This window comes from Coenobita brevimanus, chromosome 66 (genome assembly GCF_032717465.1).
Source record: "Coenobita brevimanus isolate Jiangsu-jjx chromosome 66, ASM3271746v2, whole genome shotgun sequence".
Lineage (NCBI taxonomy): Eukaryota > Metazoa > Arthropoda > Malacostraca > Decapoda > Coenobitidae > Coenobita > Coenobita brevimanus.
In genome coordinates this window covers 22,285,256-22,302,635 of record NC_137019.1, presented here as the reverse complement: position 1 = coordinate 22,302,635, position 17,380 = coordinate 22,285,256, and the positions used below count along the sequence as shown (strand labels likewise).

Genomic DNA, 17,380 nt, shown 5'->3' with positions numbered 1-17,380 from the left:
GGCCAGAGTGGAAATGACCCGGATTAACACTGTCACTCTACCCTTACAAGCGTGGCAACGTTGGAAAGCAACGGTGCCAAGTGTTTTGATATTTATATAAAGTAATTGTTATCAAAAGAAAAAAAAAAAAAAAAAAGAGGCATTTATAACACTATAGCCTTATTAAAGAATTAAATATATATATACTGTAAATAAACTTCATTTAGAAGTAGTAAATAGCTGACATGAGACAGTGAGGTGTACACGTTTGGCAGAGAGGCGGCCGAGGAAATTCCCAAGAGGGACAACACCCAAACGCTCTTCATAAAATAGACGGACCATAGTAAGAAAGATACAATGTGGGAGGAACCTAATGAATGGGAATGCAGCAGATGTTGATAGAGTATGTCTGTAAGGAGATAAAACTAAATGGAGTGGGGAGAGTTGAATATTTGTTTTAAATGCTGTATGCCAAAAGGCTTGAATGGGTGGAACTGCACCAGTGGAGTGATGGAAAGCCCAGATGATACAGCCCTTGCAGCATTGTCGTGACTTCTGTTTCTGATCACAGAGCACCCTTCCTAAACATAATCACTTCTGTGCTTCATACTGGTATTACACAAAACTGTGTTGTGTTGCATCTTTCAAAGACATAGCCAGCAGTGAGGTGTCGACAACTTTTGCTCTGTACAAAAATAAAGGTGTTAGGTGTAAAAATTATTGTGGGGTAAGCTATTGAATCTTGTAAGAAAATTTAATCATCATCAAGATCTCTGTTTCTACCTAAGGAGGGAGGTAGGGTCCAGAGAACTGGAAAAACCCTGATTGGTGAGAGCAGTCAGAAGTGTGCCCAGTTGAATGGGGCACACACTTTCACTAACTGTTGAAGCCCTTGGAATCCTTACTCCATCTCACAGGCATAAACATCCATACTTACACACTTGATACCACTGATAAGTAGAGTTAATCTGATGACTGTCAGTTTAACGGAAAAAGACCTGGGTACCAAACCTTTGTCACTCTATCAAATTCTTCGAGCTTACAAAAATTTTCAAGCTAGATAAATCCACTGTTAGTTTTCAAGCCTCATCCCTCTCGTTACTTCACTTACATCACACACTTGATTCATACGAATCAACCTGCAAACTCACACTGATATTGTGTAATCTCTTCTACCACACTGATATTGTGTAATCTCTTCTACCACTTGTTCGTATATTTAGTTAGTTGTTTTCCAGGGAGGGGCACTAACTCTCCGCCAACCCATTTGTGTCACGTAGGGAACACATGTTGGTTGGTTATAAGGTTACCACCTAGCATTGTAAATGCTTTCCTGGTTTCCAGGAAATCATTTGAGGCGTGCGTGGACAAGGGGCGAATGCGCCATTTTCTTTTTTTTTTGTTATGAGCATTTAAAGTTCAGGAATAGGTGGCAGACATAGGATATTATAGAATGGCATGTTATTATATATCATTAGAATCCTCTGGACGAGGTAAATTTATACTGCAGGAAAAAATGAAAACACACACTCACACACACGCACACACACACACAGTAAAACACGCGATGGTGTTTTTTCAGCATATAGTAATTATTGTTCAATCATCTTGAAATTCATTCCTGTATTAGATGTAAATGAAACTAAGATACTGTGAAATTTTCAGCCAAAAATTCCCATAATTAATATTTTTCCTATAATTATTAATTAAATACTTTCATCTCCTTATAGGCAACAGGTTGTTTTATTGTGTGTATGATAACCATTATATTGTTAATGACTGACACAATGAAGTTATAATACTCACCAACTATTTACAACTCCAACCGCACACCAAGATGAAGAGGGGGGGGGCCTAATGGTTAGTAGTTGAGGACGTCATCGGAGTGTAAACAAAGCCAGGCTTCATTCTCGTGCTTGGCGGGATGACTAGCGGGGGTGCTAGCACGCGTCTGATTGGCTGAGAGGCGGCCCTTTAACTCTGACAGAGGGAGCCGCTCGCCCATTGGCTGGGCGCGTGCCGACATTCGCCCCTACAGCTCTGAAATCACAGACCCTCCCAACCTCCTCCTCCTCCCCTCCACGTGTGCAAAACAAGGGAGATTGAACCTAGAATTCTGAACCCACATGGGTCGGAATCGGAAAACGCTCTTCACCACGAGATTTTCAGTGCTTCCATCTATCGGAAAACATGCATAACTCATTTTTGATGGGGGTGGCGCATTCACCCCTTGTCCACGAGACTCCTCATTTGGCTTGCCACTCAGTGTAGAGATATCCTAGAGACAGAGTATCACTACACTAAGTGGGTGGATGATGAGCACCAAGGATGAGATGGAGGAATGGAGTGGAGAGGTATATGAGAGAAGGGGGTGTGAGCTTGGAGCAGGGCAATGAAATGGCAGGGGACAGGGTGACATGGAGGCGATTAGTTTGTGGCCACCCCTTATGGGATTTAGGCATCTGGCGATAGATAGACAGATATTCACTTAGCTATCTTTTTCTTTGATCAGTATGTGTAAATATAATTTTCATGATAGAATGCTGGTTTTTGGTGTCATTTAATAGCTGAATAGCTTTACTTCATCGCAGTATATTCAAAAAAGGAAAACTAAAAATAAAGTGAAAATGATGAGGCAAAAACCAAAAACTTAATACCTTGCCGTTGAAAAATATTGGCCTAGAATGAAGTAATAAAGAGGTAAAGCCATGAGTCAGACCAGCTGTGCAGTACCCTCCACGCATAGAGCAACCATCTCGTGACGTTATGCTCAAGTCTTTGCTGTGATGTGTAAATGCAATTTATAGTGACCATTGTGCAAAAGTATCTCAAACTGATGCATAAACGCATCATTGGAATCAGGTTGGATTTGGAATGATGCGAAAACACATCATCAGAATCTCAAAGGGTTAATTGATTTCAGCAGTAAATTATTTTAAAAGGCTATTAACCCAATGGCTGCGATGTTCCTTTTAAAAGGTCTAGCCGACAGGCTGCGGAATTCCTTTTAAAATCCAAAAATCAGTTTCAATAGTTGCACCCTGTATTTTGGTGCGAGAACTTTGTGTATTCATCTGGCCAGGCTTGGGGTTGCCAGTTCGTCCATGTAACATCCTCCACACTGCATGACCTAACCACGTGAGCCCAGTTTGCTTCAGGAAGTCATGGCATCTACAGGTGGTCCGTTGCGTTTGCCCCAGCCCTCAACTTTGCGTGGTGTTACCAAGAAAAGATATGCTGGAGGTTGTATTCCACAGAAAAGAAAGTATGCACCTACTAGTAAGGGCTGTTCTAGTGATTCTAGTGTGGAATATATTGTAAAACCTCTGAAAAAACAAGCCAGCACATCAAGCTCCAAGTGACGCCAACCCACCTATGTTAAACCACTGTGACTTTCACACACCCATCAGCTTCTAGCCCCCTCTAGAAAAGTGACTGAACAAATGTGATTAAGTGATAGAAAATACAGTAAACCCTCTCTAATTCGAACCCGAATACTGTAATTCAGAAATCGGTTAATTCGGATCTTTTTTGACCACCAGACAAATAATTTTAATTTGGTTGGATTTGAATTAGGCTAAAGGGGACTAGTCCAAAAAAGGTTCCAGTGATAAGTGGATGTGAACAGTTTTTGTAGTGATAAGTGTAGTAATAAATGTAATTTTTAAGAACTGTACAGTACATTTGGTAGTTAAGTGTACTGTACTGTAGTACTGTGTTGCAAGATTTCATCATCAAGATTTGACGATATTTTATTTATTGTATTGTGCACTCTTTGAGTATAAAGTAATAATATACTGTACTGTTCAATGTTTTTGTGAAAAAACCATGTTTTAGTGAGCGTGGGTGTGATTTGGGGATGGGCAAGCATGAGCTCCAATAATTCGGATGTTTGGATAATTCGATATAGGGTTCCCCCCAATTAATGCAAATGATAGAGAGTTTACTGTAAATGTAAGTGTGACTAAACTATGAGGAAAATGAAAGTGTCTGGTGTAAGCTATGTAAATAGCTTTCATTGAGTTTAGCAGTACAATCATACCTCACTATAACAAACTAATTGGGGCCCAGGCCATTCCGATAAAAGCAATATCCGGACTTCCCCCGGCTAACCCGGACTCTTTGTGATATATCAGACATTAGTCCGGATCTCACCAACAGTTTATAAACTTTTCGCTACCATTGTAGTACTGTATTGTATTAAACCTTCACTACAATAATCAAATGGATATATTTAATAATACTGTACTGTACACTAATAAACTTGTCTTATGTGCCTTATAGTAGTAAACATAACTGAAGTGGTCAGACAGTCCGGACTGCTTCTGGCTTTATCAGACTTTTTCTGATATACAGTACCCTCTCGTCCAACACGCGTTAGTCCAGCACGATTCACGTCCAGCACGGAGAGCAAATAATTAGTATTTAATATGATTTAATTACTGCAACACGAGTGTGTTAGCATAACACGCACAGAGCTCCGAGAAGTGGGCGAAATCCGCAGAGTTCACGTGTAGCACGATCACCCCCAGTCCAACATGGTCATACTGGACATTCCCATGATGATGATAGCCAATGAAAACTTCTGATCAAGTAGCCTTCCCTGCCCACTATCGTGACATGATCGTGATGCCGCCCAATTAAAAACGCTTCTGCTGTCACATGATGTTTTGATTAAATTTCTCCCGCCACAGCGCCACTCAGTCGCATAATTCGCATTGGAAGGTGCTTTTTTCTAGCTGCATTTTCTGCCCTTGTTGCTGCATTTTACCCTGCTCATGATGCCTAGGAAGCCTTCTGAGAACCCCAAGAAGCGTCGGCACCTCCCTCAGGCCACCAAGCTAGAAAGCATCGAGAGGAAGAAGAAAGGGGAGAGGAAAGTTGACATTGCCAAGGCCTACGACGTGAATGAAGCCAACTTGAGGACCATAATAAAAAACCAAGACAAGATCCTGGCAGCCTAAGGCTATCACACGGCACTTCATAACAGGTTTGCCGAGGATACGATGGTAAATCGGAACGGTAACATGGTAAAATTGCCGACGATACCACGGGCATTTGGAATTCATCTGGATGGATTCCTGCCGAGGATACGACGGGCAAAACAGTGTGACCAAAACCCAGGCGACTCGACAGAGAATGTATCGTACTACAGCATTGAACATTTAGCCTGACACTGAATACATATTATTATTTTAGAATAAATATCAATCGTTTTGAAACCCTTCTCATCGGCGTGTGTACCAGTTGATAAACAAAGTTGCTTCTCCTTATTCTCTACCGAGTCAGCGACAGCGATCACTTTCCACAGTCTTGAGACGGGGCTCTGGCAACAGCGTGAGAAGCATGCCCTTTGCCGAGGATTACACAGTGCTAGGACAGGCAGAAGCAGGACCTTCCATGGCTGTGGACGAAGATAGTGATTCTGAGTGTGATTTCAAAGGATTTATGAGGGAGGTTGAGGAGGAGCAACAGCCATTACCCGCTAGTGACACCAGCAGCCATCCTCCGGGGACACAGTAGTTTTACCTACAGGCTTGGATACCACCTTCCATTCCCAGCAAGCCCACCAACACTATCCTAAAAGGTTAGTTATCATTCATAGCACAGTACCATTTATTATAATTACAATAGTACCAATATATGTATAGATATATGGTAGGTATTTAGGGTGACTTTTCCTAGGGTTGCTGACAGAATTCATTTTTCCCCATAAGCTCTATTGTTGGTCCAACACATGCCCCATGCATAACAATATTACCGTGTTGGACGCGAGGGTACTGTATAAGAATTTAGTCCGGTATTTCCTCGATTCCGATAAAACCAGATTCCAGTCTGTTGAAGTCCATTATATCGAGGTTTTACTGTATTTACTATTACTGAGTAGTTTTTCACGGTTTAATATCACAGTTTCATTTTATAACTTTTTTAAGATGATGATTTTGAAGTGCCAAGTGAGCCATTCGAGGCAGTGCAAAGAAAGTGATGCATATAGTGGTGCGTGGTTGGGAAATGAGGTGTGGTGAGAGGCGGCATGGGTGGTGGTGTGTGACAGACAGCTACAGCGATGAGGAAAAGAAAAAAAAAAAGACGTTGGTTCCACCCCTCTCTGCAGCATTGTTGGATTATGTAAACATTCACTGGTGTGCCCTTAGGTAAGAGGAAAGGTTTTGCTTTCTTGTGCTTTTTTTTTTTTTTTTTAAATGAAGATTATTGCGTTGAAAATGGGTAACTTTAGTGTGGATTGCCGCAACAGGGGTATCGCTCTCGCCACACTAGGCTCAGCCAAGGGTATTAATAAAAGTACATAATTGTCCATCATTCGCCAAATAACAGAACACACAACTTTGTGCTTCCCATAGAGTATATAACACTAAGTCATTAGCCAGGTAATCGTGCTACCCCAGTCTCTGATCGAGCAGACCTATCAACTGCAGGCCCAAGGTAACCCCTATACTGCTAACAGAAAAAGATGTTTCTTCAGCAGAATTGCAAGGGGCCTGCTGTTCTCAGCCTGACTCAGGAGGTTCTCAGATGCTTCAACATCCAGTTGCTTACTCGTGCATGACTACCCCTGCAGGACCATCCCATGCAGTGAACTGATTTTCCCTTTCATCTGAGAGCATCTCACTATAGGAACAAAGATTTTAATACTAAAATTAAGGACAAGCTTGACCAGTAACGATATAATGAATGCATAACCAGTTAACAGCTAAGGGGTATTTGTCTTCTTACTGTAATAGGAAAATTGTATGGTAGGATACTTAACAGAGTTAGGGAAATAATTGAAGAATTAGTTGATGAAGAACAGGGAGGTTTTAGGAAGGGAAGAGGTTGTGTAGGTCAGATATTCATTTTCAGGTCTTCAGTGGAAAAATTGTAGAGAAGGGAAAGAAGTAGTGTATGACCTTCATGGATTTGGAGAAAGCATATGACAGGGTGGATAGACAAAGAATGTGGAAAATATTAAGAATATATGGAGTAAATGGAATGTTGTTGAATGCCATGAGGTGTGTGCATGAGGGGGCTAAGGCTGCAATGCATGTGGATAGTGAGTTTTCTATTTGTTAGATTGAAACAGGGATGTGTCACTGTCTCCATGGTTGTTCTGTCTATATATGGATGGGGTTATGAAAGAGATACAAGGTAGGGCAGTGGATGTTGGAGTGACTTTAATGAGAGAGGGCAATGTTTGGAAACTCCTTCTTTATGTTGTTTGCAGATGATACTGTATTGATTGGTAAAGACAAAGGGGGAACTGCAAGGCTTGATGAATGAGTTTGGAAGAAAGTGTAAGAAACGGAATCTAAAGGTGAACATAGGGAATACTAAGGGTATGGTTCTTCCGTTTGTTCATTTTTGAAGGCTCCAACATGTTTGCATGCGTCACCCTTAGTCACGTAATGGCGGCTGTCCATGCTGCGCGATCTCTGGCAGCTTCCCTGTTCTGTCCCTTATCCCTGAGGTCACACTCAGTGACCTCATCACAGGTTTGTTTTGGTGTACCTTTGCTACCCTGTTCCTGACATTGACACCTCTCACTTTCTGCACCCAATTATCATTCCCCATCCTTTCCACATGTCCAAACCATCTCAGTCTACCTCTCCTCATCACAACACCAATACACTCCAGTCCCATCCTATCCCTCAACCTTCATCATAAACCTTGCTCCTCAGGGCCTCACACTCAGGGCCACACTTCACATCCACCTAATCATTTTCATTTCTGTACGTTTGAGCCTGCAAGTATCCTCTTCCTGTACTGCGTAAGTCTCACTACCACACATCATTACCCTCCAAACAAATGCTACATACAAAGATCCCATAGCACGGAGGGAGAGCCCTCTGTGTCAGGAGAGGCAATGGCTCCCTGAACTTCATCCAACCACTCCTCACTCTAGCCAAAGAGCCAGCTCCAGCCCCACCTCCAGCACATAACATGTCTCCCAAATAACAAAACTCTTACACACACTCAAGAGACCCACTAGCAAGTTCAGTCCTTCACGCCTGACAATTCCCACGTGCTCTCCGCAACACATCACACACATGAAATCAGCATTATCTCCGTGTCTACTTTTAGCACCGCTACATCTCTCATGCACCTACTTACCACAGACACTGCACAAGATGGAGTTACTTCCCATGCCCTTGTGGCAAATCACAAATGGAACATGAAACCTTCAGGTTATCAGGATATGGCCAAAATCTTGGCCATGTTTGAAAATAGGCACTTGGGACCTAGGTCAGGGTCACCAAAATGGCTACCAAAGGTCAACTAGTTTTTATCGCCCACCTTTTGCACCATTATATCTTATGAACGGCTTCAGTTATCAACATGAAACCTTCAGGGTATCAAGATATGACCAAAATCTTGGACAAATTTGAAAATGGGCACTCGAGGTCAAGGTCACCAAAATGGCTGCCAAAGGTCAGCCAGTTTATTGCCTGCCTTTAGCACTTATATCTCATGAACAGCTTGAGCTATCACCCTGAAACCTTCAGGGTATCAAGATATGGCCAAAATCTTGGACTTTGCCAACAGCATGTTTTGGTAGGCAATTAGAATTTGGCTCCTGAATGCTTTTCTTTTATTTTATCTGCATTTACTCTTAAACCATTTTGCCCGATACCATCTATCCACTTCCAAAATCATTCCTGCACCTCCCTTTCATTCTCTGCTGTCCTCACGAAATCATCAGCATACAGCATCTCCCACGGGAGTCCATTTATGAAGTCACGTGAGAGGGCTTCCTGTACTGTGATAAACAACAAGGGATTCAAAACTGACCCCTGGTGCACACCAACATTTATGGAAAATTCATCACTCAAATCTCCATTCACCCTTACCAAGGTGCAAGCACCCACATAAATGGCCATAACCACCCTAACCAGCCACTGCTCAATCCCAAGCTGTCTCACTGCCCACTTCACATCTCTCTAGGGACTCTGTCAAAGGCCTCCTACTAATCAACAAAAACAAGAAGCGGTGCCAAGGCACAGCAAACCCGTCCCTGGCACCTATTGTAGTGCTAATGTATAAGCATGACTGGATATGTAGTCAAAGGTGTCACGTATCGAATTTGGAGTAAATCAGGTGAAAGCTGACGATTTTATGCCCTTACCCACCTGACGTTGACCCCCTTACCATTAACTGGGGGTGACCCCCCTGGTGTAATGAGGCATGTTGTAGGATACAGATTTGAATAATGCACCTTTAGGTTTTGGTTTCATGACGCAATGATGAATTTGGAAGGAGTTATGGCGAGAAAACTCCCCCCCCCCCTTGTTTTATTTTTTCATTTACAGCTTGGACCTTGGCCCAAAATTTAATCAGGTGATCAAAAGGTCATAGCCTATCAACCCTGTAATTTTAGTCAAAATTGCACTGGTAGTTTTCGTGTAAATTTGTTAACAAATGAGCAAACAGACAAACTAAGTGAAAACAATACCCGTCCTCGAGCCCCTCCGGGGCGGGGACAGGTATCAAAGTAGAGTTCCCCTTTCATTCCTATATATTTTTCCAGAAGCTGTCAAACAGTGAATATGACATCAGTGGTCCCTGTGTCTGGCATAAACCCAAACTGCATCTCATCAATATTCACTCCTCTAATCATACCTTCTAGAACTCACTCCATTACTTTCATTTTCTGGTCTAAAATTTTTGTCTATAATTTCCTTTCCAGGGCATCACCCTTCTGCTTGTACACATTTACAATTACACCCTTCAGCTAATCATCTGGGACAACACACTCATGTATAATAATTATCAGGTCATTGACTACGTTACTCCTGTACTGTATATTTATCAGGTCATTGACTAACGCCACTCCTGTACTGTATATTTATCAGGTCATTGACTAACGCCACTCCTGTACTGTATATTTATCAGGTCATTGACTAACGCCACTCCTGTACTGTATTTCCATAGGCTTCCAACATTTCAGCAATCAACCCAGACAAACCTGCTGCCTTCCCCACCTGCATCCTGCTTATTACACTGGTCACAGTAGCAGCAGCAGAGGCCAAGGGCCAAACATTATATCTGCAGGCTCCAAACATTCCCTGTCCCAGTCAATTCCTCATTCAACAACCGGCTGTGATGCTCTTCCCTTGTGTCTTTAATAACCCCACTGTTCACCAATACCCTTCCTTCATCATTCTTCTCACACTGCTCACCTATGACATCCCTATTCTCCCTCTTCATCTGATATGCCACTTTAAATACCATATTCTTCCTTTCCACACGATTTAGGTTTTCAAGTAAAAGTCTGTGACTCTGACTTCGCCCTGTAAACCTCTTTTCCAATACTTGGCAGCCAAGTATTCCTCTCTGTCACCACCCTTCTTCAGTTCCCAGAAAAGCTTTATTTTCTCCTTAACTGCAGTGTCTACACTCGCCACCAAGTTGCTTTATGTCTTGTTGGGCCTCTTGTCCATCCACATATTGAATCAGCAACTCTCAAGAGGTTGCTCTTGAGGGCTCTGTGCTGTTCATTAACACCTCTGCAGGCATGGATCCATGCAGGAGGGGTCCAGGGGGTCTGGACCCCCCCCCCTCCTGCTCGGGCTTTGTATATAATTCTTTAACCTTTATTCCAACTGAGTAAAAGGAATTTTAAAGTGTGTTACATGTGCAAGCTGTATACTACGAATAGCAAACATAGTTATTTATCTTGTTTTGCGTAACAGTTCAACAGGACAAAAATTATTAGATTATTATGCTTAATCCATTTACCGTGACTACTTGAGGTTTTCATTGAAATGTATTTTATTTAATGCATATATAAATGTAACGGACCCTGTGTTGCTTCAGTTAGACTGATTAAATGCTTCCACTAATATCTTATATATTTTTGGCAATCGTCAATGATTCGTGCAGGCCATTATGTAAACAAATAAATAGTTTCCCTTGTACTTACCTGCAGGGTGGTTTTCTTTTGTTAGTTATGCGACCTCAAAATGTTGTGTATTTTAATGTTCTAGGTAATTTCAAATCTGACATAATTTAGTTAATACTGTTTTAACTGAAATTTACTAAATATAGTGATATTATATTTACTACTTTATTCATTATCGAATCCTCGCAACCTCGAACGTTCGTTGTTGACAAATATACTCACACCACGGTAGAAAGGGCTGATCGTACAGGCTGAAGTTGAACCCCAGCAGCAGCAACAGCAGGGGAATAAACAAGGAGCATTGAAAACAGGTAAAAAATATGAAGGAAATTTATTTCTCTGGTTTACTACGTTCATTTTTCCCTACGACCAGTTCACCTTTCTGAATATAAACCAGACATTCCCTGTTTGGGTAGTCTACAAACTGAGCTAGAGATCTGGCAAGGGAGGTGGAGGAATTGTTTAAACTGCCCACATACTCTGGTCACAGCTCTCAAATCTTGTTCTAAGGATTTATTTCCCAATCCTCATGTGTTGCTTCAACTTGGATGTCTCATCCCCATCACTAGCTCTGACGCAGAATGATCATTTTCCGCTGTTCGAAGGACAAAGACTGCCACTGCATCGGCGTGGCTTTATGAGGATGAAGCGTTGAATGACATCATCTACATTGATTTGAAGGCTGCGGTTAGAATTAAGTAATACTAGGACACTTAGGTCTTTCCCCATGGTTGATCGTAATGCAGAACCACCGACTCTTTTCTATACTGTATAGCAAGTAGGCTTCCCAGCTGTGGTGAAATATTTATATGAATGGATCCATCCCCATAATTTTAATGAGAATACTATATTTACACCTGTAGCTTTTCAGTTCCTTAAATGTATATTTTATCTACTGGTATTTCGGTTCCTTTGAAGTCTAGTCAGTTATCATATATTAACAAATACAGTAAAACATGTCTGTGTCCATAAATTTCCACATTTCCAGCGAAGATTATTATACTCTACAATGCAAGGAAAATGCATCTGAGACTCTTGGTACCATTTATCTTCTGTTATTCCTTAATGAGCTAAGAGATATATTTATGCAATAAAGCGTATCTGAGAGCATTAATTTTCCCCTTCTAGCTAAGATTATTGTACTGTACTTTCAAATGCGAAGAATATGCATACGAGACACTCGGATGCATTTTTGTTCTGTTATTCCCTAATGGTCTTTAACTCTTAAACAGATTTTTTAAGGGAAGATCAGTTCCATGCATACATTTATCACCATTTTTACTACAGTATATTGAATATCATCTTCATTGTCTAATATATCCCTCCATAGGCCTCTAAATTGCCTCTAAAGCTGCAAAGGCTCTCCAGCCCCCATCCACCTTCACCCTTCCATCATGGACCCCCCCCCTACAAAAAATCCTGGATCCACCCCTGTTCTGTCAACGCCTCCCAGCTCAGTCACCACTCTCGTCATCTCCCTATAGAAAGCATCCCTTACTGCATGTTTTTCCACTTCCATATTTTCCACCTAGGTGCATAAGCCCTCTTTTTCATGCCCCGTTCGTTTAGCACCATGTCGCATATCAGTAATGTGCAGTGCACATTCCTTGTTCCCTTGAACTTTAACATCCCCCACTAACTTTCTATCAGCCCTCCTGACCAGGAAATAGTCTATCTGGCTGCTATTTCCCCTTGACTCATATGTGATCAACCTACTCTCTCTCTCTTCCTTAAAATGTGTGTTGCACACAATCATGTTCATTGCCTCCCCAAACTCGCGTATCCTTTCCCCTTCCTCATTTCTCGTACCATATGCACATCCCCCATGTACTCCTTCATATCCTTGAGGTGCTTCACCTACATGACCATTTAAGTCCCCTCCCAGAACTACAATCTCATCATCCCCCATACGACTTCCTACATGTATTAAGTCGTCCCAACATCTGTCTTTCTCTACCTTATCCAACCCTGCCTGTGGAACATACACCGATGTAAATGCAAGTATTTTCTACCGAACAAAATTTTCACTGTGTTATCCTATCACTTCCTCTCATAACATTCATGTCATATTCCACCCATTTCTCCCCAACCAAGACACTCATGCCACCATATCCATCTGTCCTACCCTGCCAAAACAACTTATAATAAGTTCTTCCCTGCAATCTTTCTGGCTGATCTACCCGTATACCAGACTTCTTGCTCACATCCCACATCCACCCACCTCCTACTCAATGTCTCGGCCACTTCCCCAGCTCTGCCCCTCAAACTTCCAGGAAGTAAAAAAGTCACTGCATGACAGTACTGTATTATACCAACTCTAACGTATGGAAGTGAGGCTTGGACCTTGTTGGGAGGACACAAGTCAGGAGTAAGGATAGTGGAAATGAGATATTTGAGAGGAGCATGTGGAGTTACATGGAGAGACAGACTGACAAATGAGTAAGTGAAGGAGCTTTGTGGTTTGGATGTGGATGTGCCAGAAAGCATTTGGATCCTTTGAAATGGTTAGGCCATGTGGAAAAGATGGAGAGAGAGAGAGAGAGAGTAACAAGGAGAGTATAGGCGAGTGAGGTGGAGAGAGAGAAGGGGAGGCCAAGGATGAGATGGAGTGGAGAGGTATACAGAATTAGCAGGGAGTGGGGTGTGTGAGCTGGGCGTAGGGCAACGAAATGGCGGAGGACCCAATGATATGGAAGCGTTTTGTTTGCGGCCACCTCATATGGAATTTTGGCATCTGGACATTGATTTAGTTTGTAAAATCTTGGGCCGTAGCCATAAAATAAAACATTCTTAAAAGTACGGTACTTAACATCTTGGCCCATAACCAACTTTAGGGCAGACCAGCCTACAAAACTTAATTCACAGATTTTAAAGTACACCTGGTTAATTAATGGCCCTTACTCAAAGTGGTACTTTAATCTCAGAGGTACTGCCCTCTTATTGCCTTGTCTACTTTTTTCTTAAATGCAGTTCATCACTTCTTTAGATTATAGTGATACTACCGAGTGAGAATAATACGACTGAACGAAGAATGCAAGAATTGATGGTTGTAGGGGTGTTGGCTTACTGTCCTTTTATTGCCCCATGCATTACATCTCATCTCAGATTATAGTGGTAAGACAAGTGAAGAAGTGCGCGCGCGCGCACACACACACACACACACACACACACACACACACACACACACACACACACACACACACACACACAATGAATGAATGAAATCTTGACCAAAAGGCAGGAAAATATTTTGTTTGCCCATGTCAGATATGCCGGTACCGTATTGACAGCAAAAATCCATACCGTATTGGGAAAAATACAAAATTGCTTTATATCAGTTCAGCAAATTTGGGTACAGCACTAGCTAATGCACGTCTGATGACAGAAGTTGATGGTGTTTAGGTAAAGTTGCAGAACTAGTTTTATTCTGGCATAAGCCAGTATCATAATTATAATGTAGTACAGGTACTATACAATTTTTGCCTTTTTAAAAGATTTATTTACTGTATTTATTTATATTTTTTTTTTTTTTTTTTTTTTTTTTTTTTTTTTTTAGGTTGTTAACCCCAGTCTGTCTGGACTAGCAGATCCATCAGCCACAAGCTAGCAGCTGCCCCTGCAAGGCTACCTCATCCAGTGAACCAGTTGATATCTTGCATCAAACAGCACCTTACCACAGTGAAGTGCTGGGAAGGGTGGAGGTTTGGTTCCTGGATTTGCAGAAGTAGCAGATGATGATGCTACCAGAATACTGTACATAAATACTTGTAAGTAGAGAGGGTTATTTGATGTGAATTTAATATATATCGTGAGAAATAAATTATGCACATGACAATCTTAACAGAACATTTAACAGCTTCCATGATGTACCATCTTTCGGGGCCTATTATTGATGAGGATAGATTTTGACTGATAAATTGCTCTTAAATGCCGTATATTGCACATGGTTATTAGTCCTAAGTACTGTATAACTTCCAGGTTTGTCGTTATCAACTACTTGGAAAATTGTGGAAATGGTATAGCCCACCAGATCCCAGGTGAAGGTGCAGAGGACTGGAGGAATACCTGTATTTTAGTACAGTATATTGGGCAGCTATTCCACCTGGTTACATTGGTGCCACCACATGAAGGACTTTCAAATTGTGACAATGAAGTACACATACCTCATGCACATCACTATCATAACACATAGTCCTTCTACATAATCTCATTGAAAGATCTCTTCAGTATATTGGGCTCATCAGGACTTCAATCCAGTCCACTGGATTGAAGTCCTGATTAGCCCAAGGTTATGACAACAATTTGTCACATTGTTATACAACAGTGATTTCATGAGGACATGTCTAGACTGACAGTAAATGTGGAACATAATAAACAGTGTATAATAGTAGCACAGTTACAGTACATTGATGTTTGATAACTAATTTTCATCTCTGAGAGAGATCTACCTCTGACCACCATGAGTACTGTACTGTATTTGGCTGTGAAAATCATGTGAGATCTTTACACCTTTCACGGCCTCAAGGTCAAAGTCAGGAGGAGATCTGGAGGGTGACGGCTTGAGAATGTGGTCTCAGCAGATGCCAAGCTCTGTCCCATGTCTATTGTGCGTATGCGCTTGCATGGGACTACACAAGGACAGGGATAATTTTTCTTGTTCAGAGTTGACCTTCATGCCGACTTGTTTGGAAGTAAATGTTAAATCTCTGGGCAGGAAATAAATGTTTAATCCCATGGCTATTTACATTATCCTTGTCAGTTTATTTAAGGAAACTGAAATTTTTGATGTAGGCATACTAAGAAGTTTTAAATCAGCATGAGCTGGACATTCTGTTTGAAACCTGGTTGTACAATTACACTTCTTTAACAACAGTTGCAATGCTATGCCTAAGACACGTATAAGTATTCCCAGGCTTGCTGCTGACCATCCAGGTGGCATTCACTAATGTCTCTTACATAAATGTGGACTGTATCCCAGAGGTGTTTGAATTTATGGAAGTACTGATAAATTTTCATTCACAATCAACAGGGTTAGAACTGCAATAGTATGTAAACCAAGTCATTGAGGCACTGAAGTTCCATAAAGGAGTTTGATCAGTTTCTCAAAGCATTAAATTTAGCAGACTGCTTGTTTGTTAATATTTAAGTTACTTAATCTACAACCCACAGTGGAAACCTCAGTTCCTAGAACTGATTGACCAGAATTGTTAAAATCCTTTTCATCATTTAGCTCACATCTTTGCATACTTCCTAGATTTGATCATATCCTCTGTTGGCTGCAATTACATTTTAGATGTGAAGGTGATTCAGTTGACCTTTGCATCTCGGACCATGTTTCAATCGGTTTCGAAGTCTCGAAGCCCCCTTTTACAGAAAGTGATGAGGTTCAGTATCTGATATCCGAAGTCTATCGATAAACTTTTATCATGGGTGCTTAAGAAGCAGATGGTAAAGAAGAGGACCTATACACCTAGGAGGCAAATATGAAAGTTGAAAAACCAAGCAGTAAGGGATACCTTCTGTAGTGAGATGAGTAGATTGTTGGCTGAGCAGGAAGCTGTTGATTAAAGTGTCGATGAACAGTTGAGTTCTTAAGAATAATCTGAAAGTATTAATTCAGTATGTGGATGGGTAAGGGGACCCCCAAGACAAAGTAACATGGGATGAGGGTGTAGAAGCTGCAATTTAGGAGAATGCTTTTCTGGGAATGGAAAAGGGGTGGTAACAATGAGGAATACTCGGCTACCAAGCATAGGGCTAGATGAGGTATTCAGTACAGGGCAATCTCTGAGTCTCGGACTTTTACTGGATAACCTAGTGTTGCAGGGAAGAATATAATTTTAAGGTGGCAAATCAGATGAAGAGGGAAGACAGGAATATAAGTGGGCAATATCTGGGGAATGATGAGGCGGTTTTAGCAAGTGATCTGACATGAGAGGTCCAGCAGAGGGCAATGGTAAGTTGAACATGGAGAATTTCAATATTTTTGGAGGTGGGAATTGTAATGCTAGGTGTTTTAGGGTCGGCCTCCCTTCCCTAGAGCACCCAGTGAGTAGCTGGGTTCTCTTTCTAGACTGGAGCTTAGACAAATGAGAGGCAGGACACAAAAACTCAAGGCAACACCTTACATGTGTATTACTAAATCTTACACAGGAACGAGCAGATGTCACAAATACTTACAAGCTGGACAATTATAATTCTTGGGCTCCAGATATAGAATACTAGTACTGTATCACGCAGGATACTGTACAGGACCAGATTGGTTAGGGGGAACGACACTTGAGCTAGAAACTTAGGTTGGTGAGGGAGTTTAGATTTCCTAGGTCGGTGGTGGTGGTTGTCTCGATTTCCCAGGGTAGCATTAATATTTTACACTGGACCTACGCGCGACCTTATCGTGACGTGCCATCACTGTTGCATAGAGTGTTCACTGTACCTTGGCCCATAGATCACTTTTACATTACTATGTACCTGGGTGGGGCTGGCGGTACTGGAACTTCAACT

At 41.6% G+C, this 17,380-nt stretch overlaps 1 long non-coding RNA gene across 5 annotated transcripts in view; it reads left to right on the top strand.

The window, feature by feature from the left end:
• Positions 1–15,712, top strand: part of LOC145405244 (uncharacterized) — a 92,801-nt gene extending 77,089 nt beyond the window's left edge. For 2 of the 5 annotated variants that reach the window (XR_013898322.1, XR_013898320.1), the window contains 2 exons: positions 14,464–14,643; positions 14,855–15,712. This is a non-coding gene — a long non-coding RNA (uncharacterized LOC145405244). Of the gene's footprint in view, positions 1–14,432; positions 14,644–14,854 lie in introns of all 5 variants that reach the window. The other 3 variants (XR_013898321.1, XR_013898319.1, XR_013898323.1) reach the window with 2 other exon arrangements.
• Positions 15,713–17,380: the final 1,668 nt, after the last annotated feature.